Source organism: Sardina pilchardus, chromosome 20 (genome assembly GCF_963854185.1).
Source record: "Sardina pilchardus chromosome 20, fSarPil1.1, whole genome shotgun sequence".
Classification (NCBI taxonomy): Eukaryota; Metazoa; Chordata; class Actinopteri; order Clupeiformes; family Clupeidae; genus Sardina; species Sardina pilchardus.
In genome coordinates this window covers 5057468-5081899 of record NC_085013.1, presented here as the reverse complement: position 1 = coordinate 5081899, position 24432 = coordinate 5057468, and the positions used below count along the sequence as shown (strand labels likewise).

Below are 24432 nucleotides of genomic sequence, written 5' to 3'. Positions count from 1 at the left end.
GACTCGCTGTATGAGCATGTAAGTGCACACACATAGAGAAAGCTAATACACACATGAACAGACGTACACATAGGAAATTGAAGAATCAGAATGATTGTTATCGTGTTTGATTTAAAAAAAAGGAAAAAAAAAACGAAAGAATCCACAGAGAATATCTGTGATTTTGCTGCATTAAGATATCCCGATTTTATTTGCAGACATAGAGGTTTGCCGGTTGGAATGGCGAAACAGAACGAGGCGTGTTTGTTCACATTTGGGTTAACTTCATTTGTGCAAACTTGTCATCCTCCTAAAAGAGACTTCACACCTCCCAGAATAAGTGGCTTTCATCAGTAATGTGGATCTGTGTTCGGTGTCATTCAGTCTCATGCAAAGGTCATGATGAACAGGCACTCATTATTGCACACACTGTACAGATGTTTGCTTCATCCTTTCAGTCAAACTTGCTTTTCTTCACGAGGCCGGAGTTTTCTTCTCGGTCCCTGAACTTCAGCCCACTAACGCGCTTTTTTTTGTGAAGTGTCTCTCTGAAGGTCGCGGCGAAGGTTTGACCCCCATCTTGTGTTTTAAAGAGTACGCTGCCTCTCATCCCGGCGGGATGAATCGATTACTCACACCTCCGAGTCGGCGGGATGGTGCCGGTGCTCTTTTACCACGTCTCCCGGAATTGTGTGAAGTTATTTCCAGAGCTTTTTTTTTTTTTTTTTTTTTGCCGTTCCCTTTTGAGTTCCTGCTCAAGTTGACAGGATATCTAGTTTGAGTTGTCAGGAGCTGCTAGTTTAAACACCTCTCTCTCTCCGATGGGAAGGGGGAGCGCCAGTGCTCCCACCTTCAGCTGATCCTGTTGGAGGTACTCTGCATCAACTCTGAGTTTTGCGGAGAGACGCATAGTCAGAAGCTTACACAAACACACAACCAATCCTATGCAACAATTCCACTCTTTCTCTCTCTCTCTCTCTCTCAACACATTCAAAGACAAAAACACTCCCTCTGCCCTACCGTCGCCCATTCAAATGAGGGGAAAACAAGAGGGAAAGGCAGCTATACCTCAAAGGCTCGGGTTTTCACCGTGCTCACCTGTCAGGCCGGATGAAATTCAGACTGTCCGTGTAATGAAAGCTGGATTACTCGTGGTGCTGGGAAAGTTTAGCTTTCCTTTGAGGGTAATATCATGGTATTAGACTTGAAAGGCCATTGGGCTTCTGACACACATTTAGGCTTGCGGGGGGAAAGGCAAAGCCCAAAGGCAAATGACTCACTAGTTGGAATATAAAACACACCACTCGTCTCTGGTGCTGGTTTGTCACCTGGCCAAAAAAAAGACACACACACCTGCGCGCACGCACACACACACACACACACCTACACACACACACACACACACCTACTTATACTACATTACCTCACACACACTGTTGAGCTAGTGCATTTTGCAGATTGCAGTAGTTATGAATGTGTGCATTACTGCTTCAGTCCCTGTATAATTCTGTAATTCATCTTTTATGTCTAGTTCAAGAAGAAATTATTTTTGAATAATTGTTCCGTAACAGAGTTACAATACTGAAACTGCTTTTAAAAGACCAGTGCCAGTGCAGTGTTGCAAAATTCAGTAGAAACCTCTGGTAATAACTCGTAAGCAATACATTTAGCTTGATAATTAGAAAGTCTTCCGCTGAAGCGAGAGTCACTCTAAGCATCCGGCTCCAGATGTTGATAGGCAGTCTCCTGCGGCATCATGGGAAGCAAACAGCAGTCAGCAGGGGAAGAGTTCATTGGTCTCTTAAATGACTGCATCATTTGAACACAATGCGCCCGAGTCCATTTGTCGTCTTTTGGGAACGTGTCAATATGAGCGCACTGTACGTACAGTAGGCATCCTGGCAGCTGCTCTGAGCTGATTGAAATTGTTGTTTTATCTCCTGGTGGGATTTGCTGAGAAATATGTAATCTAATGTTTCGCCATGCCAGATTTGTTCCGCTGGGGAAAGAAGATGCGACTCAAATCAGAGGTTGGCAGCATCTACTGATGTTATGCTGCTTGAAGCAGATTTTGATGTCTCTCTCTCTCTTTCTCTTTTTCTTATGCTCTGTCTCTTTCTCCCCTCTCTCTCTCTCTCTATTTTGCTTTTCTATTTCTCTCTTGTGTTGATGCCTTTTCTAGTGTGCACTGCACCAATGAATCAGGAGGCAGAATCAGGAGAAGCCAAAAAAAAAAAAAAAAAAATCTGTGAAGCTCATTTTGACAATCTAGCACTAGACTTCTGAGAAAAATGGTGCTTATACTTTTGCTGAGGGATGAATGAAACCCCTCAACTCTATATTGGTCCTCCGTCACTGCCAAGATCCTTTTCCACTCAGTACGGCTTCATTGATTTTTAGTGCGCTTGCAGTGCACTTGATCTTTAGTGACGTCACCGCGGGATAAGGGATTACCAGATAGTGGGACGAGCTGTCTGACCAAGAAAGGTGGATGTGATCGCCATGCTGTTGAGATCATGACCAAATTAGTTTTTAAAAAGCAACCAGATTACTTCACACACACACACATACACACACACACACACACACAAAACATCTGTCCCTTTAGAGATATAAAGCATCCTATACAAATGCGTACATGTTGGCTTAATAGATCACATTTCACATTACAGTTTGTCCAAAAAACACAACATTCCAACCAGCCGTTCTCCCTAACAGGCATGATGGCATGAGAACAGGCATAGCACTGGTAAGGGCACTCAGAGAATGCAGTCCTGTGCCAAGGCCAACAGCCGACTCTCACAACAGAAGCAGAAGTGAAACTGAATTCATCAAGCCACCCCTGGAGTGGGAGCCACTGCAGAAAAGTTATGGCTTTCTCCTTGGCCCGCGCTACACCTTTCCGCCAGGTTTCATGAAATTGGACTATAGTTTTTGCATAATCCTGCACAGAGACAGACAAACAAGGCTCCTTTGGGGCGCAGGGGGGTAATAAACATGTTTGTTTTGAGCACTGCTCCGTTGCCCGTCTCCTTGCCTGTCTTGCCGGAGCATTAAAAATGAAGTGCTCTGACACGACGCGACACGACAGGCCGGCGAATGAGCACCTCACCCCCTCCAAGGTTGCAGCAGATCTCTGGCTGCGTCGGTGAGTCTTACCGGGCCCTAAGCTCCAGACCCACCCCTCTCCTCCTCTTCTCCTCTCTCCCCCCACCGTTTCTCTCCTCTGGCCCTGGTAACCCACCCCTCTCCTCCTCGCTCCCCCCTGTCTGTCTCTCTCGGCTCTGGCCCTGGTAAAACCACCCCCTCTCCTCCTCTCTCCCGCCCGCCTCGTCTCTCTCTCTCTCTCTCTCTCTCTCTCTCTCTCTCTCTCGCTCTCTCTCTCTCCTCTGGCCCTGGTAAGCCCCCCCCCCCCTTACCTCCTCTCTCCCCCCCACCTGCCTCTCTCTCTCCTCTGGCCCTGGTAAGCCCCCCTACTCGCAGCGCGGCTGTAAATTCTGCTTACGGAGGAAGAGTGAGGCGGCAGACAGCCCTTCAGCCCTGACAGACGCATCCATCTGACAGCCAGCAGCCTCCCCACACCGCTTACTCCACCACCACCTCCACCCCCCCCCACACTAGCACCAAAAAAAACCCCTCACACCCCTGCGAAGCAATTGCTTTAAAATTTACAGCAACATGATCCTAATCGCATGATTTTGTGTTCCCGTGCACCTTGCGCCCGGTGCAAGTGCCACATCAAGGAGGTTTCCATCGACTGGTGCCGCTTGATAGGAACTCGATGCTCCCCGGCACTCATTTCCTGAAGAGGGGGAGTGGAGAGAAAGAGAAAGAGAGGGAGGGAGAGGGAGAGAGAGAGAGGGAGGGAGGGAGGGAGGGAGAGGGAGGAAAAATGAAAGTGGAACAGGGCCCCCGCCCCACCTTCCATCCAGCATACTCTGAGTGGGGCGCTATCACTGAGAGGCCCGTCGGTAATAAATTTTGTTAGTGTGTTGCTGCTTGGCTCGTATCAGATGAGAAGCTCTTACATTCATTACATTTGCAGATTATATCATGGGTAATCTGATCTCCTTGGCATGTAATTTTATTGGATAGGCATGGCCGAGGAGATATTACCTGTTCGCCTGTAGAGGTGAACTGTAGATGCAAGCCAGCGCCAGGACTGTTTGTCTGGGAAGATCTTTCAGCCCAAACCACTCCCTCTTCTTCCTCTCCTTATCCTCAGAGCCACTGCAGAATTTTATGGGTCCTTCCTGGGCCCTTGCTACAACCTTTCCCCAAGTGTAAAGAAAATCGGCTGGTCGTTTTTGCATAATCCGGCGCAGAGACAGACAAACAGACCACACACACACAAAAAAAACATTGCCTCCATATCCTCCCTATTAGGGGTGTAAAAAATAACCGATACATATCGATATTCGTTTTTAACCTGTAAAAGACGACTACATCGATGCATCAAGCCTCGTTTCGAATTTTTCATGACATGAATCGGTTATTGTTTCGATTTAAAAGAAACAAATCGGTTCACATTCGCAAACGTTTCTGACTTGACCGTCTCTTATGAAATACTCGATTTCCTGGCCTGGTGCGTGCCTGTGTGCATCCCAATTTTGATTTGAGAACAATGACAGCCTCTCATTGGTCAAAGATGGCATAGCCTATCACGTTCGTCTATCCATTCCAACGAAACGTGCCCTGGACTAGCCTGAAGGAATGAGATGCTAGTCTTCCTCAGAAAAGATTTCTGACAACTCCGAACCTATATTCAACGCGCCGGCGAAACTTAAATCCAAAGTTTGGAAGTCGTTTGGCTTTTTCAAAAGAGAAGGTCTCTTTATATGGCTCTGGTTCTATCTCTCCCGTTGTCAAGCGGGCATATCCCAGGATTCTGATTAACTTTAACTTTGAAAGATCGCTACTTTTATAGCCTACATGGCATCCAACTAGCTACAATCCACCTCCGTCATATGCTACAATGTTACTATGGTTCTGCACGTCTGTATTTCAGCTTGGATGCAACGTGACAGTTCATTTAAACTTCGCAACGAGTTTGGCGAATTAATATTCAAGTGTGATACGGGAACTACTTCAAAGGTAGCAGGTTATACGAAGTTAATGGCCACCCCATCAGCCAATCAGAGAAGAGAATTCCATTGTTGAGGGAGATAAGCAGAGAATCATTTATTCTTTTACATGAGAAAAGGCCAAGGGCAAAGCACTGCTTTATTTTCTTTTGTAACGACACCTCTTTGGTCTTTAATTTTTTTATGCAACATATACAGAGATATGTGTTTCTTCTGTTTATTTCTTTATGGTGTCCTCAGTGTGTGCCATTACTCAAATATTATATGAAAAACCTCACCTTTTCACAATAAAATGTTTTGTCATGTTCATACATCAAGTTGTTTGTCCTATTGATAACCATTAACTTGATCATGTAAAATGTGCACAATTGTAAAGTGAATGTGCACAATGAAAAATAACTTTCAGAATGCTTTTGATTATTGAACCGCATCGAATTGCATCGAATCGCATCGAATTGAATCGTACCGAATCGTTTGCTATTAACATGTATCTTTTTTTGAATCGTATCGTGACAATGTATCTAGATGCGAATCGTATCGTCTTTCACATGAGAGATTCACACCCCTACTCCCTATAGCTAGATAGATAGACAGATAGATAGATGGCACTGTAGGGTCAATCGCTCACTCATTCAGTCAGTCAATCACTGTACAAGCCCGGGCCGGTGTTGTGAGCATGCAGGCTTAAGGGATGCTGTTCTTTCTGGGCTTGTTTTACTCCCAAAGCACCAAAGCTGCACTCCGTCGTCCACCTGAGCTTTCAAAAGCCGACAAGTTTGACACCGCGGCCACGAGTGTGTGTGTGTGTGTGTGAGAGAGAGAGAGAGAGGGGGGACGACGACGGATAAGGTGTTTCCTCCAGGTTGGGATTTCAGCAGTGACATCCCAAAGCGTGCATCCTTTATCTTCACCCCCCCCCCTCCACTTTTAAACTTGGCAATTGATCTGGGAGCGCGGGAGGCATTTATCTTTCACGTGTCTTCCCGCAGCAAGGCTGTCCGCGCGCTGAGCCACACTTGTTTTCCGCGCTGATTTATGACGGCCTCGGAAAAGGTCTGCTGATCCCACCGGCTCCCGTAATGCCGCGGAATCCTCGCTGCTCCCGTCGATAGAAATGGATTCCTGATGGCCCGAGGCAACGTTTTCGGAGCCCCGGTGCGCTTGATAAATCAGCGCTTGTTGTTTATTTTAATTGATCAGTAGTTATGGACTCCACATACGCTGATCCATCAGACGGACCTGTCAGGAGGCCTCGGCAGTGTCCACTACCCCGGCCTTCACACCGGCACGGAGGCCCAAGCTCACCTGGCTCCCCTGCTGCACAGGTGGTTGTGTGTCTGTGCAGCTAGCGCCGCCAGCAGGTTCTAGACTGTACTGCGACCCGTTTACCAACACCGGTTACTAGTAACTACCAATCAATATTACTGCTGTCCAGTAACATACTCCACGACTGAAGAGTCAGCATCACTAGACAGTAGCAGCATCCGCAACAAGTGTCAACATCAGATGTAAGGCTGACACAAATGGCTGTACTGAGATCAGAATCAACTTGTGGTTCTACAGAAGAAACACTTATTTAAGAGCAGTGGAATTCAGCGCTAAAAGCACCAGTGTCTCCAGCGCCTGTGCTGGGACCAGAGGCAGAGGCTTCTCCATCAGATGCTGAGCAGAGAGGCAGCTGAGATTACAGCACACTCCATGGGTACATCTGCTGTTTACACTGCTGCCTGCATGGAGCCTGTGTGTGTCTCGCAGTCGTCTGCAGGAGACACACAGTGCTCTGTTGTTAGCCCCATGAGCTATTCTCTCTATTCAGCATCTTCTTTCCATCCTCTCTCTCTCTCTCTTTCTCTCGCTCTCTCTCTCTTGTGTGCATAAGTCATTCACAGGCATTCTCTCTCTATTCCATCCACTCTCTCTCTCTTCTCTCTCTCTCTCTCTCTCTCTCTCTCTCTCTCTCTCTCTCCCTTCCTCTCTTTCTTCCCATCCCTTTGAGCTGGCGAATCCCTTTGTCAGTGATTATATCCTTTCTTTGTGATGTTGTGGCTCAGTGAATGACTTGACGCCGAGGCGATGCAAATCCCCCATTTACAAGTGAGAGACGGCTCACACAAGATCAATCGTGTATTATTTATCGTTATTATTATTTAGTCATTTCTAGTGGCCATAAAATCCTCTCCTCTCTGGGGCTTGTGTCGATTTTTATGCGGGAGCTGCTCATAGACCAATAGGCTGTGCATCAGCGCTGTTCAGCTGTGATAAAAAAAAAAGAAAAGAGTTTTGACGTGCATATTCTTGAGCCTTCACCTCTTTGTCCCGATGTGGCACATATCGTAATTATGCTGTTGGAGTCATAGAAAAGTCCTGTCCCAAAGTGACTCCTCAGCGTGCGATTTTAGCTCCGATAGCCATATGTTTTCACCTTGAAGATGAAGGCCTCTGAATGCCGCTTTCACCATCAGACGAGGAACACACGTGAATATAAATGCGGGAGGACAGATTCAGATAGCCGCTCAAGGCTTTCACTCGAGGCTTATCGCCAGGTATCAGTCTCCCCTACCTCCCACCCCCTTTTTATTATTTTATCAAAATATTTTCCACGACTCCTGTCTGGTACTAATCTCCCACATCCAGCTCTCTCTCCCTCTCTCTCTCTCTCTCTCTCTCTCTCTCTCTCTCTCTCTCCCTCTCTCTCTCTCTTTCGCTCCTCTTTCAGAGGGCTTGCATTCAGAGCGGAATGTGCAAGGCGGGAAAAATATTCCCACCGCTGGAGGACCCGGGAGGTGGGGGGCGGCGGGGTGGAGGCTCCCCTGGGCAGGCCGCTGCTTATTCAGGGACGAGGCGGCCAGGCCGATTAGGCATGCCGGTGTAACGACCGAGCGAGCGGCAGCTAGCACCCCCCAGACGGTCTCCACCACCGCCACCGCCATCGCCGCTGAAAGGGCCTGGGAGGTGGAGGGGCGGGGTGGTCTGAGGGGGACTGAAGGAATCCCCCAGAGCTTCTGAGAGAAAGAGATAGAGAGAGAAAGGGAGGGAGAGAGAAAGAGAGAGAGAGAGAGAGAGAGAGAGAGTCCTTCATTACCACTGTGTTTAGGGGTCTTTTAAGAGGACCACTGAGCCCCTAGTGCAGCCCACCCGCTGCACACACAGCCGTCCCTGCTACTGGTGCACTACGGCCACCTCACTTAGACTAGCCAGGGGGTGTCTGGGTGTGAGGTTGTGTGTATATAATATATATATGTATATATATGTACATACTAGTTTCTGTTCATGCACACTAGTGTGTGTTTACATATGCTTGCAGTAATGAAGAAATATTTATGTGTAAAATTTCAATATGTGGTTGATGATAAATGGCATATACACATAGAAAATACGTGGTTAATGGTAAATGGCATATACACATATTTGTGTGTAGATTGCATATGTGTGTGTGTGTGTGTGTGTGTGTGTGTGTGTGTGTGTGTGTGTGTATGTGTGTGTGTGTGTAGAGCGTTGGGTGTGATGTGCTCAGTGGTGGCGTGACTGTAATGTAGCCCAGACCGTGGGGCTGCTGGGAGCCATGAGAGGGCGTTAACGGCTGGCACTGAGCTGGGAGGAGGAGGAGGAGGAGGAGGAGGAGGTGGGGGCTTAATGAACAGTATGGAGATCAACGCTCTGCCTCCCCCAATGGAGGCTCCATCGATCCCATACTCATGAAAGAAAAGAGCGAGGAATAGAGAGAGAGAGAGGAAAATGAGAGAGAGAGAGAGAGAGCGTTTTGGATTCAGGGTTCCGTATCCAGCGGGAGCCCTGGCTCCTTGCCTGTCCTTCGACAGCGATGTCTGTGTTTATCCCTCGCCCGTAGAAATGAAGCTGTTCCCGCTGTCTTACACGCACACACACACACACACACATAAAGAGAGAGATAGAGGTTCACACACACATACACACACACACATACACACACACTCGTACACACAGGCGCTTTCTGACAGCTGAAAATGATTCAGCGCGACCGTGAGGAGAGAAGGCCATGAGGAGAAGAAGTCTCACTCTTTCCGGCGAGTGATAACTTTCATGCGGCTGTAATTTTCACCAACCGCCTCAGAAGAATCTGTCTAAATTACAGACGTGGCATTGAAATTCAGCTCCAAGATAGACATTTTGCTTGATTTGGCTCAGCCAGACCTTTCTTTTCTTTTCATTAACCGTTGCCGGTGAAAAATCGGTCTAAATTACCGGCATGGTGAGAAAAATTCAGCTCCAAAATAGTATTTTTGATTAGTCTGAGAAAGAACTTACTACTCAATTCAGACGAAATCTTAATCCAAGTTACATTTACATTTGTGGGGCCTCTATGCCCATCTCAATATGAAGTGATTAATACATTTGTTCAGTGTTTCCGGAAGCTTACTACAAACTGAAAAAATTGTCACCACAAACAGTGTCTTAATTGAAGCTGGAGAATGCGAAGAGAGACGGGTGGCAGATTCTACTCTGTATCTTCCAATTGGTATGTTTTGGGGGCTGAAACAGGGTGAGTTCTTTTCACGGTGGTGATGAGGATGATGAAGAGCATCCTGCCATCGCACACGTGTGTTTGTGTGTGTGTGTGTGTGTGTGTGTGTGTGTGTGTGTGTGTGTGTGCGTACGTGCGTGCGTTCACGTGTGTGTGTGTGTGTGTGTGTGTGTGTGTGATAAATCATGTGTACTGTGGCAGCTCAGCTGGGATGTGTGTGTGTGTGTGTGTGTGTGTGTGTGTGTGTGCACGAGAGAGACCTTGTGTGTCTCATTCTGCTCCGGTTCCACCGGGGTTCTGCTCTGATTGTTGCGCTGCACACCTCCACCTCTCTGCAGTGTGATTAGGACGCCTGACGCCTGCTGGTCGTCTCTGACCTGCGCCTGCTCAAGTGGGACACTATGAGGAGTCAGGGGGGACTGGCCAAGCCATTGGGCTCTCACAAGCAATCTGTTGAGTGTTTAGATTGAGTTCCTCCCTGATCATATCACTATTTTACTGATTTAGCATTTTCATGCTATTGAAATATTTTGATTTTGACATGTGTATTGTCTTATAGGGGTGGGGATCTGTGTGTGTGTGTGTGTGTGTGTGTGTGTGTGTGTGTGTGTGTGTGTGTGCGTGCGTGCGTGCGTGCGTGTGTGTGTGATGTTGTATGTATGTTCATGTGTGTGTATGTGTGTGTGTGTGTGATGCTGTATGTATGTTCGTGTGTGATGCTGTATGTATGAACATCTTCCCCTGTCCAGCTCCGGGGCAGATGCATGGTGCTAGTCCATCTGGGGGGGGGGGGGGGGTGGTGTACTGTAGCAGTCAGGCATGGCAGCGCTGTGCACTCCAGCCTCTGCTGCTCTGTTAGCCCCCTAGCGCTAGTGCTACCGCTACCACCGCTAATGCTTCAGTTCAGCATGTCAGCGCCCCTCGGGTCCTGCAGCCTCTTACACCTCCACCACCCACGGCGCGTCTCCAACCGTCACGGCCAACTCAAGCACGCCACGGATGGAGGAAGCCACCACTGTCTAACCTCCACCGCCTCCACCTCCACTCCTCCTCCTCCTCCTCCTCCATCTTTCCCTCGTCGTCTTTCCCTCTCCTTCCGCTCGTGAGAAGGGAGCTTTCATTACTCCCACCCTCAAGGTGTCCTTACGCAGCGCAAGCCGTTCCTCGGCCATAAATCAGGTGGAGAGAGGGATGGCGGTGGGTGGGTGGAGACGGGCGGAGGGGGTGGACGGGCGGAGGTGGTGGAGGGCTGCCGGCCGCCTGCAGTCACCCCCGGCTCCGTCCTTCTCTCTCTGGACACATTTAGCGCGGTGAGCTGAGGACAGGCGACCGGGCGGCTCCAGTGGAGTGCAGGGATACGACTCCAGTAATAGCAGCTCTTGGCAGCCGCCTTTATGGGCAGACGGAAGGAAGGGCGGACGGACGGACGGACGGACAGACAGACACGCATGAATGGCGAACGGACAGACAGACAGGCAGGCAGGCAGGCAGGCGGGCGGGCGGCGCTCGTGAACTTCAGACAGACAGATGGATGCTGCCCAGACAGGCAGGCAGGCAGACAGACAGACAGTCAGACGGTCAGCGGTGGTGATGGTTATTATGAATATGCACCATGCAGCAAAGCGCTAATGAGCCAAGCTGAGGCGGCCGGGGCACTGCTGTCCAAACACACATACACACACACATACACTTACACATACACATACACACACACACACACACACACACACACACACACACAAACACAAAACACACTCACACACACACACACACTCACTCACACACAAACACCCACACCCACACACACACACACACACACTCACTCACACACAAATAAAACACACACACACACACACACACACACACACACACACACAGACAAAACACACACACACACACACAGGCACACACACACACACACAGGCACACTGGTTTGCAGAGTTTAAGCAAATAGATTATGATATTTCAGTGCAGGGCCGGCTAATTAGCTTTATTAGCAAGCTGTGGGGTCAAGAAGCATAGGCCCACCACAGTGGAGTTCCAATGCAAGCCCTGCTCACCCCCTTGACTGATTAGAAAAGCTGGGCTGGAGGTCAATACTCTTTACTGTAAAGACAATTTTTGTTTGTTGTTTTTCACCAAAAGAAGGCCTCTCAATTCTTATTCATATTTTACTCAAAGCAGTCCCTTGATGTTGACTTTTTTTTTGTTTGCTCATTTTTTAGGGGTTAAATCGGCATTTACACCTTGTTATTTGTCAGTATTTCTCTCTCAAGGTTCCTACTTCTCTGGCTGTGGGCGACAGATCATTCCTAAGCATCTCTCTCTCCCGCTCTCTCTCTCTCTCTCTCTCGCTCTCTCTCTCTGTCTCTCTCTCTCTGTCTCTCTCTCTCTCCCCCTCTCTCTCTCTCTCTCTCTCTCTCTATCTCTCTCTCTCTCTCTCTCTGCAGTGTCTGTCTGCCATGGCTGTGGCTTTGCCTTGCTCTAGGTTAGACCATCTGCCTGGCAAATAATAGATTGAATGGATGAATAAATGAATATGTTTACTGGTAATTATACAAACACATAAACAATACGAGACGGTGAATGCCTCCCTACTCTTTTGCCATGCTGTTATTTTATGTTATTTTTTCTTTCTTTATCCCCCCCCCACCAAACAACCATCACCAGCACTACTGTGGCGATGGCTATGTAAATAGGCAGCACAATGTACAAGGAGCAGCCCTATGTTAATGTATGTAAATAAGACGCTGCATGGCTCGGTGCTCAGTGCGCTCTGCACCCCCGTGCCAAGATGACAGTAGCGGAATTGACACGTCCCCTCGGTCCTTTCTCCCACTGACAGAAAGAAAGAAGGGGGGGGGGGGAGAGGGGGGAGGGCTGGCCGAAAGGTGTCTGCGAACGGTGTCACACGTTTAATTTCCTCTCGCCAAAGATAATCCCAGATTAATGCCATTTAGCTGTTCCGCAGTCGGTGTTCATTCATTCGTTCATCCATCCCTCCCTCCCCTCCCCTCCCCTCTCCTCCTCTCCTCTCCTCTCCTCTCCTCCTCTCCTCTCCTCCCAGTGGGGCAGACTTGAAGCAGACATGTTTCTGCGTCTCTCTAAATGAGGTTGTCTGTGGACTGTGATGGGACGGAGGCGTGGAGGAGGTGTTTCACCTGCGTTTTTTGTTGTTGTTGTTGTTGAATTGAACCCCACAAGGAATACCAGGGATACAGTACTCCAATCCTAGCCTTTCTCTTGCACCCTCACCCAGCCCATAAAGGCAGATACCCATGCATACACACACACACACACACACACACACTTACACTTACACACATACACATACACACACACGCACACACACACACACACACACACAAAAGCACAGCATCTTTCAGTTGTATTCACTTGCAAGTGTGTGGAGTGTCGTCCAGCAGTGGAATCCCACAATTCATTTAATCCCCAGCCCACTCCACCTCGGCCAATAGCCGGAGAGGAAAAGCAGCTCACAGAAAACATGTGAAAGTGTCATAACCGCTGAATGGCTTGAGAGACGTGTTCAGGGGCGGGAGGGGTTAAAAAAAATGTCATTTTGTTTACAGAGCGTGTGCAAGGATGCGTGTCAAACCGGCCACTTCATGCATACCAAGTGACCAAGTGGTCACTCAGTATACCTCCACTTCAAATCTAACCTTATAGGGATCACATTGGCACCAACTACACTATTTCATATATGAATGTGCCATATGTGTGTGTGTGTGTGTGTGTGCGTATATTTTTATTTTATGGTATATACCTATACATATATAATAGTGTATAGAATATATATATACACATTCAGTACCTTTCTGTACACTCACACACACACACACAGCCACACACACACACACACACACACAAACGTAAGAGAAAATAATTCTGTAATTCTGTGCAGGGGGAGGTGGATGTATGTGTTCTTTCCCTCCTGTTCAATAATTCATCAATGGGCCACAGCAGGGAACAGACATAGATTTATGGCGTGTGATTGTGCAGTGTCTGGATTTATCAGTGTGCGCACGGGGAAAATTGACCACAACTACAAAAGGCTATTTCTGCTTTTATTTGATCAGCATGAGAACTCATCAGACTTGAGCAGACGACATGGGGAAGAAGGAAGAGAGAGAGAAGGGGGGAGAGAGGGAGGGAGAGAGAGAAGGGGGAGGGAGGACTGAAGAAGAGATAGAAACAGAACGACAGCAAGTGGAGATGGAAGAGGAGAGAGGAGGAGAGAAGAGGGAGAAGAAGGGTGTGTGTGTGTGTGTGTGTGTGTGTGTGTGGGTGGGACTCTGTCGTTTCATTAAGGGATCATGGCAGCCCCCCTGGTGCATCCCATCTTTATCCCCCTGATCCAGTGAGGCTGGCCGGCCGTGCATTCCTCATTCTGTTCCAGAATACCCCCACCCCCCCACCCACCCCACCCCCCTCACCCACCCACCCCTCGCCCCTCCGATTAATATGAAACTGTTACAAGAAAATGAGTTTATTGATTTGTGTTAAGGCACGCATGTTTGGAAGCACTGAGCGTTATTCAGATTCACAGAAGGCCGATGGATAAGTGATTCCAATAAGGAGACAGAGAGCGATGTGGTGCAGCCTGGAGAAGAAGGAAAAAAAGACAAGAGAGAGCAAAGAGGGAGAGAGAGATGGAGCGAGGGAAAGAGGGCAAAAGGAGAGAGAGGGAGAGAGAGAGAAAGAGAGAGCATTGAATCAAGAGCATTTAATCTCTTTTACAGGGTGGACTAATGGGTAACATTGCATTGTGTTGCACTCTGTTTTATTTTGTGGGTGATTTAATTTGGGCCAAGGCGTGTTGGAAGGGGAGGACAGGGGAGGATGGGGGCGTTTTGTGTGTGTGTGTGTGTGTGTGTGTGTGTGTGTGTGTGTGTGTGTGTGTGTGTGTGTGTGTGTGTGTGTGTGTGTGTGTGTGTGTGTGTGTGTGTGTGTGTGTGTATGTGAGGGAGAGAGAGAGAGAGAGGATGGAAAATCACAATGGTAAATGTTCTCCTGGAGGACATAAAGGCTTAAAGAAAGACCCAGGAAGTCTGAGATCACCCCCCACACACACACTTTCTGCCATACACACACACACACACACACACACACATATAGAGAGAGAGCGAGAGAGAGAGAGAGAGGGAGGGAGACCCTAGTGACACTTCCTCTTCATGGGGAGGCATTGGGATGTGACCGCGGGAGAAAGTGGGTTATTGGCTCCCCAGATTTCTCCTCCTCGAGTTGATTTTCATTTTGGTGATTTTCAAAGTGGCCAGTGATCTGTAACTGGCCCATACAGTGGGCAGTGGGCAGGGGGTTTGGCCCCAGCCTCGGGTCGAGGTTAGCGCAGGGCCCGTGATGGGAATTGTGCTTTAGAGCTCCTTTGCTCTCTCTCTCTCTCTCTCTGTCTCCTCCCTTTCTTCCTCCCTCTCTTCCTCCTCTCTTCTCCCCCCTCCCTCTCCTTCTCCGGCCCCAACCTCTGTCCCCTCTTTCGCTCTCCTTCTCTCCCCTTTCTCTTTTTTTCCTTTTTTTCTTTCTCTCTGTCCTTGCCCCCTATTTTGCACTCTCTTTTTATTCTTTTCTCTCTTCCTTCATCTCCCTCTCTCTCTCGCACACACACACACAGACACACACACACACACACACACCAACACAGATACACACACACACATACACACATACACTCCCCTCCTCTGCTCTCTTTGCCACCAGTGACCCTCAGCCCTTTCAAGCTGCTGTTGTTGCTGTGATAATACTTGCTTCAGAGGAGATCGCCCAGCTTTATCCCTTCCCTGTAATCCCTATTGTAAGGGCCGTAGGAATGACAGCATCCACAAAACAAACACACACACACACATACACACACACACACACACACACACACACATTACAAACGGTATTCTTACGGCCCGTTTGGATGTGAAGCTATCTTCATCTCCCATCAGATCTCTATCTGAATCAGCGGCGGATTCAGCTCCCTGCCATGATATGACGCAACAGTGATGATTGCAGTATTTTTGTGAAGAATGGGGAAATGGTGTGCAGCGTATTTGTAGGGCCGTTTGACAGGGTAAATATCAGCGTATTTCTGTAGGGCAGTTTGACAGGGTAAATATCACACAGTCCTCTCATCTTCCCTTGTGCTGGTGTGCCATGCTACAGTATTTGTCTTGCTTCTGCAGGGGTTGCCAATGTTATATGCTATAGATACTATATATACTCCTTATGTGGCTATACATACAGTATATATATATATATATATAGGCCTATATATATAGCCCCACAAGGAACATTTTATCAATCACTATATATATAGTGATTGATAAAATATTTGGACTTGAAACTGCTCAGAAGTGTCAAGTGCTATCTTTGTTCTCTGGATTAAGCAGCCCAGCTTGCCGAGTTTGCCGTTCGCCGGGCTCCTTTGTGAGTTGGCTTTTGGTCTTTGCTGTCACAAGTTCTGAAGGTTGAAGAGAAAAGCGGTGTCAGGAAGCTGATTGGTAGCGCGGCGTTTCTAAGACAATCTGAATCTCATATTCAGCTACTTTGCCACAGTGGATTAAGATGATCTAAGAGGGCTTTGAGAGCTCGATAAAAATCAGGCGGGCGCCAGAGAAAGAGCACGGGGAGAAATTTCACCCTTTTTGTCCTTCGAAGTTAATTGTTAAAAGTTATTTTCCCTTCCCCCCCTTTTCTCTCTCCCCTCCTCCTCTCTCTCCCCCTCTAGTCCTGTATTGTCTCCCCTTCGGTAAAAAATGAGCATTTTGTTCAGGAATTTATGATGTTTCCCCCTAGAATAGTAATTCATACATAGTAAGTGACACACACACACACACATACACACACACATACACACACAATCTAATAACAGAGCATTTGATGCTTTCCTTATTCATAATATTTGAGTTCTGAATGGGCGCCTATATTGATTTTATTGCATGCTGTGCAGGTGAAATAGAAATAAGTGGCTTTTTATTATGCTCTAAAAGTGTTATGAGCTGAATGCAAATATTGATTAAGCGTGTAGTTTTTATGTATTGATCATTTGTAGGTTTTTTTTACGATTTGTCCTCGCTCGGCCGGGGGTACGCACACTTGTCATTGAGACGGGCCCCTGTTTCGTTACTCCCGCATATCAAACCTAATTGATTGTGCGATTGATTACCTCTTGAAGATAGTCAGGATCATTTGTTTCGAAATGGCTAATTTAAGCGCAGCCTTGGGTACAGAGCATGCAGACATTAATATCAGGGAGAAAGTACCCTTTAAAAGGTGTGGCCATCCAGCCTCCTTGATGTCTTCCATTTTTCTTCAAGTGACAGGCTTTAGTTGGGCAGGGAAGATTAAGGCCCCTTGGAGAAGTGGCACAATGCAGTATTAGATCCAGAGAGAGAGGGGGATAGAGAGAGAGAGAGAGAGAGAGAGTGAGAGAGTGAGAGAGAGAAGGCGAGGGAGAACGAGACAGACTGACTGCTTCTCCAGTAAATCTGTGAGCCACTGTCACAGCCCCGCTAAAGGTTACTGTAATCTGAGCGCTGTAACACTCGAGTGGACGGCAAAAAGCTCTCTCCAGTTAATAGTGGAATTGTGATAGATACTCGGCCCGCTGAAAGCAATAGAGGAGGAGAGAGGGCAGCTTAACCCAGACGCAGTTTGGAGTGGGAGGGCTGGGATGGAGAACTGAAGTGTGTGTGTGTGTGTGTGTGGTGGAGGGGTGATGATCGAGGACGGGATAGAGTGTCTCTGTGTGTGTGTGTGTGTGTGTGTGTGTGTGTGTGTGTGTGTAGGGGGTGGTGTGTGGTGGAATGATGTTGAGAGACAGGGGCTGGGAGCCAGCAGTGGTGGGAGCTGGTGGTGTGTGTGGGGGGGGGGCATCATCAGTGTGTGTCTGTTTGAATAGTGAAATTAGAAGACCTTGTTGGTTGGCTGACAAATATTACTTCTCTTGCCTGGACTTGGCACCGTGCAGGTTATCTGTCATCTTCATGCTATGAAGTATGTCCACATGGAAACTTTCCAAAAGGCTTTTAGTTTGTTTCTCTCTCTCTCTCTCTCTCTCTCTCTCTCTCTCTCTCTCTCTCTCTCCTTTTGCTTTGTCCCTGAATGCATTTGGTTATTAGACAAATGAAGTTAGGGCTTCTGTTTTTTTTCCACAGGGCTCCGTTCTCAGTCTTGGCTGTGTGCTTTTATCGTCAGGCCGATAGTCATTAATTTACTGAATCAACGCCGGGAACATCTTTTGTGATCTCATATTAAATTTTTTCCCCCTGAATCCACCCTTTGGCAAAAATTACTCACATCGTTAAAAAATATTTAATTAGGCTGCGGTTTATACGCGGCTCGCTGGGGAGATGAGATTTGCATGAGGCGGGTCGCCCCTTTTCTCGGTGAGGGAGATTGGATGTGAGTGAGGTTCAGAGGGTCACCGGCTCCACCAAGGACTCCCATTTGCCAAGGTCAGGCAGGTAGCTAGGTGTTCCCCTGGGTCCGGCGGCGGCACCGACAGCTGAAATTGGCCTCTAATTACAGGCTTCCTTTAAGCCGGTGCCTGCTCGAGAGAATTTTGTTTTATTTTATTTTATTTTTTATTTTTTGCCTATCATGCTCCTCCTGCCAGATTCTTGTGTTTTTTGTGGTTATTTTTTTTGTCCGTACAAATTACAGACACACCAAGGAGACACACACAGGTTTGGATTTTTTCCCCCCTATTTTGTTTGGCGAAGTCCACCATGAATTGTAATTTTCAACATGAAAAGGCCGTTCTGCCTCCGTCGGCTGGGCTGTGTGCTCAGATGATGCCGCTCAGATGATTTTTTTTTTTTTCCAAGAGGAGATTTCATTGCGGCCCGCGAGTAATTCACTGTCATTATCCGTTCAAATAAAGTCAGGGGCTCCATTTTTTTAAGAGGGTATTCATGGCAAAACACAAGGTATTCACCGAAAGGCTATTACTTTGCATCATAGGGTTATTATTAGCCTTTCCTCAGCCCCTTACACTGAAAGCAGCTGCTGCCAGAACAAGAGTCTAATTACAGAGAAACCGTTTGGCTCCAGAAGCACAGGCCTTACAAGAAGAGCAATATGCAGGGAGAGAGAAAAAATGCATGTTTTTTTTTCTTTATTCTTTTTTTTTCTTAATTGAATAGCATAATGCCAAGTGTTATCAATTGAAGGCAATGTAATATGAATCTTTAATACAGGAGTAATTATGTGCTATCAAACTTATAATATTCCATTTAGCTAATGTTAAATGCTGTAATTAATTCTGAACCCTCAAGCCAGCGTCAATTTATTTGATTAGTACTTTGCAAAGTCACTCCAATTTTTTAGGAGAGTGCAGAGGGATTTACCCACCCTCCCCTCGTATTCACTTCATGTAATCACTTTCTCATGGGACAGCGTCTCTCAATGTGTGTGTAGTTTCCCAAATGAAGTAGCTCAAATTAGTGTCTGAGTATTGCAGCTCTGCATTTTTCAAATGAATGAAAGATTAGTCATTTGTTTCAATTATTTATTGAGACTTTTTACTTGCATGCACATACCCGTTTTGACACCTTGTGGTTCCGTGGCTTATTTATGTATGTGATTTTTTTTTTAATGTTGCACCAAAGGCAGACATGAAACATTTACAAGAGAGAGAATGAACTGCCACCAATCTTCTCAAAGACTAATGCTGTCTTTGCTTGCAAGAAGATGAACGCCTATTCTCCCTTTCCTTCCCTTCTCTCTCTCTCCCTCGCTCTCTCTCTCTCTCTCTCTCTCTCGCTAACCCCTCACTCCAGGCATGTCATCACACACAAACAGAGCAAATATGCCATCGTGTCGTCGTCGCGGCGACGGGACTGGCATCGGGGGCCAGAGCGAGCGAGCGAGCTGCGCCCGGCTGCGTGGGCTCGATTACAAACAGGTTAAACGGCGCGGAGCGGGAGGTGAGCGCCCAGGCGCCGCCCCGCGTTTGATGCCAGCCGGTAATTGTGTCATAATGAGGGGCGCGGGGGCTCCTGGCAGACTCCTGTTGCTTTTGAGCCGCCGAGCGGTGACACTTGACAGACCTCCTCAGGGCATTGATACAAGGGGCGGGGCGGGGACGGAGGGAGGGAGGGAGGGAGGGAAGGAGGTGGGGGGGGGGAGAGTTGCAGGTGTAAGGGAGACAGGAGGGAGCGGGTGCTGACAAAGGGTGCTTTTTTTGAGGCAGTGGGGGATGATGGGGGTGGGGGTGTGTGGGGGTGTGAGGGGGTGATATTCAGAGGAGATCTTGGGATGGCGGTTGTTGGGGGGGAGAGGAGGGAGCAGAGTGGCAACAGCTCGTGTATGTGAATCCGGGTTCTTAGGGAAAGAGGGGACGGATTTAAAACAAAAAGAAGCCACAGGAAGCGAGCTGTCTGTCAAGTGATGGATTTTGACAGTGGGGGATTACGGCTTTGATGGGTCCTGAACAGCTAATAGACTGAGCTGACATTTCTTTTTGAAACCCCTACTAATTAAAGGGTTTTGCTTCCTTAAAACGAAAAGTCTAAAGTCTCTTTCCCTCTCTCTGGCTCTCTCTTTTTCTTTCTCTCTCTCTCCCTTCCTACCTGTCTCTGCACTCTCTTCCTTTATAGTCTTTATCTCCTCCTTTCTTTCATGTTTGCCTCTCTCTCTCTCCCTCTCTCTCTCTCTTCCTCTCTTTATTTCTGGGGTGTGGTGTGCATTAATATATTCCAGTCCGTCTTAATAAGCATGGCGAGTGCATGTGGTTGGAGGATGGGGGTGGAGGTTGAGGAGGGTGGAGGGGTGATATTATTGAGTGACCTTCTACAGAATAAGCATGTTGCTGAGGGCAGGGCCTGATGGCCCCCATCGGCTACAGCTCCTGAGGAGTCTCATTTACAATGCAAACGTGCGCGCCTGCCGTAATCCAAGTGTCCTTTCCACAATCACAGAACGTAATCTGCCTCCCACCTTCCACACACACACACACACACACATATACACACACACACACACACCCTCTCATGTAATGGACAACACTGGCCACTCCACTTTATGTCCGTATGTCTGCCTACTCCAGTCACCGCTGGCTGAATGGCTATCAGTGGCGATGTTATTTCTGTAGCCATCAGTGGGCGCCGCGGTGAGATTAAGTCCAGTGGAGTGGAGATGAGGAGGAGTTGGGGGTGGAGGAGATGGTGGCGGGTGGAGGGGGGGTGGGAATGGGTGGAGGCGGCAATTGGAGAGCATTGTCGAGCCACTTGTGTTGAAAACTGGGGGCCCGCCATTCTAATACAGTTAAAATAGTCATCGCTTCGTGTTCATGAATTATAATGGGACGACAAAAGGGTTTGGTATAACACCACTGCCCCCCTCACAAACACACACACACACTCACACACACTCACACACACACACACACACACACACACAAACAGGCATCCTCTCCATCCCTCCCCACCCTCCTCCCCCAATCCTCCAAGCCTGCAAAGGAGAGATAGCTTTACCCGTTTTTCATCTCCACACGGAAATAGATTTTTATAAGGGAGGAAAAAAAAACACTTGTGATGCGTAATGTATTCAGAGCTGGCACCCAGTCAAGCTGTCCACCGTCATCTTGTTTTGCTATTATGACAGGGGTCTAATCCAATTACAAATTGGAATCGCCAGATTTTCATTTTTTGTGTGTGGGTCTTGCTAATCTGTGGTAGTGCATTGCTCTCGAGGTTAAATACGAATGTAAAACGTGCCGTCTTTTGTGTGTGTGTGTGTGTGTGTGTGTGTGTGTGTGTGTGTGTGTATGGGAGGAGCGAGGAGAAGCAGTCTTTATTTTTTTGGTGTGTGAATGAAGTCATTTGTGAGAGGATGGAGGATCCAGACTCCACCCCTGACACGGGACCCTCTCTTCCCAGGGTGCCTCCACCCCAGCCCGGTGCCTCCATCAGACAGTGGAGGTGGCAGTTTCTCTAAGAGGGTTGACCCTAACAGAGACACGCACCAGGACTCTCGTCCCAGTGTCCACAAAACACAAGAGCTCTCCCACTGCGAGAGCTCAGAATGAAAAGGGGGCTTCAGAGGTCCTTGTTTTGTCACATGACATTTTGAGAGTCAGTGTTATTTTGGTAGCATAGGAGATTAAAATCACACGCTAGGCTATACTTAATTACTGGGCCCAGTCTGTGTGTTAAACCCTCCATCTATCCTGTACCTCTATGAGATAGATACAGTAGTTAGTTAGTGCACCTGTCCACCATATCCATTGTATTTGTGTGTTTCAGAAAGCTCCTGCTGTCATATGGTACAGTATATGGACAATTTCCAAGCCCAAATAAGCACCAGATATCTGTTTGTGTAATGCAGTCACCCCAGTAATGCCTACCTCAATTGGAGCACCCGAGTGTCCTAACTGAATGCAGCTGTCTGCTCGATTGCTTTGTTTTCTATGGGAATGTCCTAACTAACCGCAATACTACTGTGCAACATATACTGCGTATAGAAAGGATATGCAGTGTGCAGAAATTTATGTTTTATGGATTCACTGAGGCCAGAGAGCGTTCCAATGTCATGCAGTAGTTCAGAGAGTGCAGAACTCTTGCTTGCTGTTAGGAGCTGGTATTTCTGTATAATCACAATGGCGGTGTGAAAGTGTTTGTGTATGTTACATTGTCCCACTGTGCCTCGCTCTGTACAGTGCTGGCTGCGACTTCAGATATGGGATCAGCCAGCACTGTGAAGGAGGCGAGGCGGTTTTTGGAGTTTTATCTCTGGAGTGCGTGGTGATGCCTCAGGATAAGATGTTTATACCATGCCGCTCTCTAATTAGCTTGTAGCTGCGGCACGCTAACATTGTTGAATATGTATTTGTAAAATAAAGACTTGCCAGGAGGTGGTAAGGTGGTTGTTTTCTTTTTTTGATTGGCTGACTTTATTGTAGATTTCCTTTCTATCCCCCTGTGATAATGTTAGACTTATCCCTATGGCGACGTGTTAGCACATTTTCATAGTGGCTATTTTTTTTTACTATTACTCATACAAAATCTCTCAATAGCATAGTCAAGGTGGCATAATGATTATACTTAATGCAAATTATGGGCCATACTGTCAAATAAGTCATCATGGTATTAGGAGGATAAATACTGTATGTCAGACTCCAGATATTGTGTGAATGAGCGTAACCTGCTGGGGCTTCCATTTGTGCCGTGGACTTACCTTAAGCCCGCCGGTGAAAAGCGCCATGGCAGCACTCCTCTCCGAGTGCCGGGGGATCCCCTACAGGGAGCACGCGACGGCCCTGCCTCACCTGCTGAGCAGATTAGGCCAAACGAGAATTAATTTGAGCCGTCCGATCATAAAATTTACACTGACAAATCGGGATTTATTGATGACGGGCTTTTGTGGATGCGTTGGGGACTGAGGGTTTTTTTCTCTCTTTCTTTCTTTCATTCTTTCTTTCTTTCTTTTTTAAAGTGGTGATCTACTGTGCAGTGCTTGGTATTGAACGTGCAATGGTATTGAGCGTACCCGTGATGAGAGGCCACTGCACTAGGTGAGGGGGCTTCTTCCCTCACCCGAGTTTTGAAAGGAAGTTGGATAGATTAACACACTTGCACTTTACAGGATACAGGTCGACCTTATTTGGCTCTTGCAGGTTCATTTCAACACGTTCCGTGTCTTCATCTCCAAAACATGTGAATGGAATACTCAAGTGCACATTGTTGCCATTGTTCCCCGCCTTTATCGTCGTCTCTGCGTGGCACAGTCATCAGCGTGGAGCTAAATTGCTTTGAGGGGATTCAACATTAAAGCGATTATTCCCATGTAATCCTCCCATCCCCACAGACTCCCATCCCCAAAAGACACCCAGAAACCCAGCGCGGCCCTGCTATTCTGGAAGGAAATTTGCGGCAGAACACAATGAGACGTTCTTGACGGCAGGCTGCGCTCATGCCAGAGATGCGCTAACGACCCGCTGTTTGTGCTTGTCATCCCCAATTAACACGAGCAAATCTCCTTTTCTGGCTTTGTAAATGAGACAAGCCCTCTCTTTAGGTTTCAATTATATATTTATTTCCCTCTACATTTATTTCAGTAATGTGCGTTATTAGTGAACATTAGAACAGGGTTTTTTTTGGAAGGGGGTGGCGTGGTGATCATTATGGGATTTGTTGTGCGAGAGCAGGGTTCTCTGGAGAGATGCGGGGAGGGAAGAAACGAGGGATGAAACGAGTGTAGAGATGGAGGGGAGGAGAAATTGCGTTCCACCCTGATAAAGGGCAATTATGGAAATTGAACTTGAATTAAGTTAAAAGCTAAGCACTGGCTGTGTGAGCAGTGATTGTTTATGTGTTTGTGGTAAGATAAGGGCCCAACAGACTAGGGATTGGGAACTGGAGAAATGTGATGCCAGGCCTGGTCTAGAAATCCTTAATGGAGACTACACTTCCTGTAAGTCTGAGGATACAGGTATAACAAAGATCATAGCAACGAACATGACCGTATACGTGCAACCTTGTGAAGAAATGGAGCTTCCATGGCAGTTATCATAATCTGTGATGATAGTAATGTAGGACAACATCAACAGTCTGACTCTGGTCTTGAAAATAGTGATGATGAATAGGAATCTAGATATGCATATTATGCATGTTAGTACCATTTTTGAATGTGATGGTGAGGATGACGATGGTGATGATGATGATGATGATGATGTTAACTAAATAAAGTTAAGACTAAAAGGCTATTCTAGTAAAACAGCAAATAGAGGTGTCTGGCTGAAATGCCCGGTGCATCTTTCCTCACCTCTCTCCACAAACACAGCAAACAAGCCTGACTCTGCCTGAGTCAGCGGCGCGGGGCTCTGAGTGAGTGCAGCCTGATGGG

General features: G+C 47.4%; 1 protein-coding gene across 1 annotated transcript in view; it reads left to right on the top strand.

Annotated features, from left to right (window-relative positions):
• Nucleotides 1–24432, top strand: part of LOC134067956 (neuronal PAS domain-containing protein 3) — a 186411-nt gene that overhangs the window by 113337 nt on the left and 48642 nt on the right. The window lies entirely within an intron of this gene.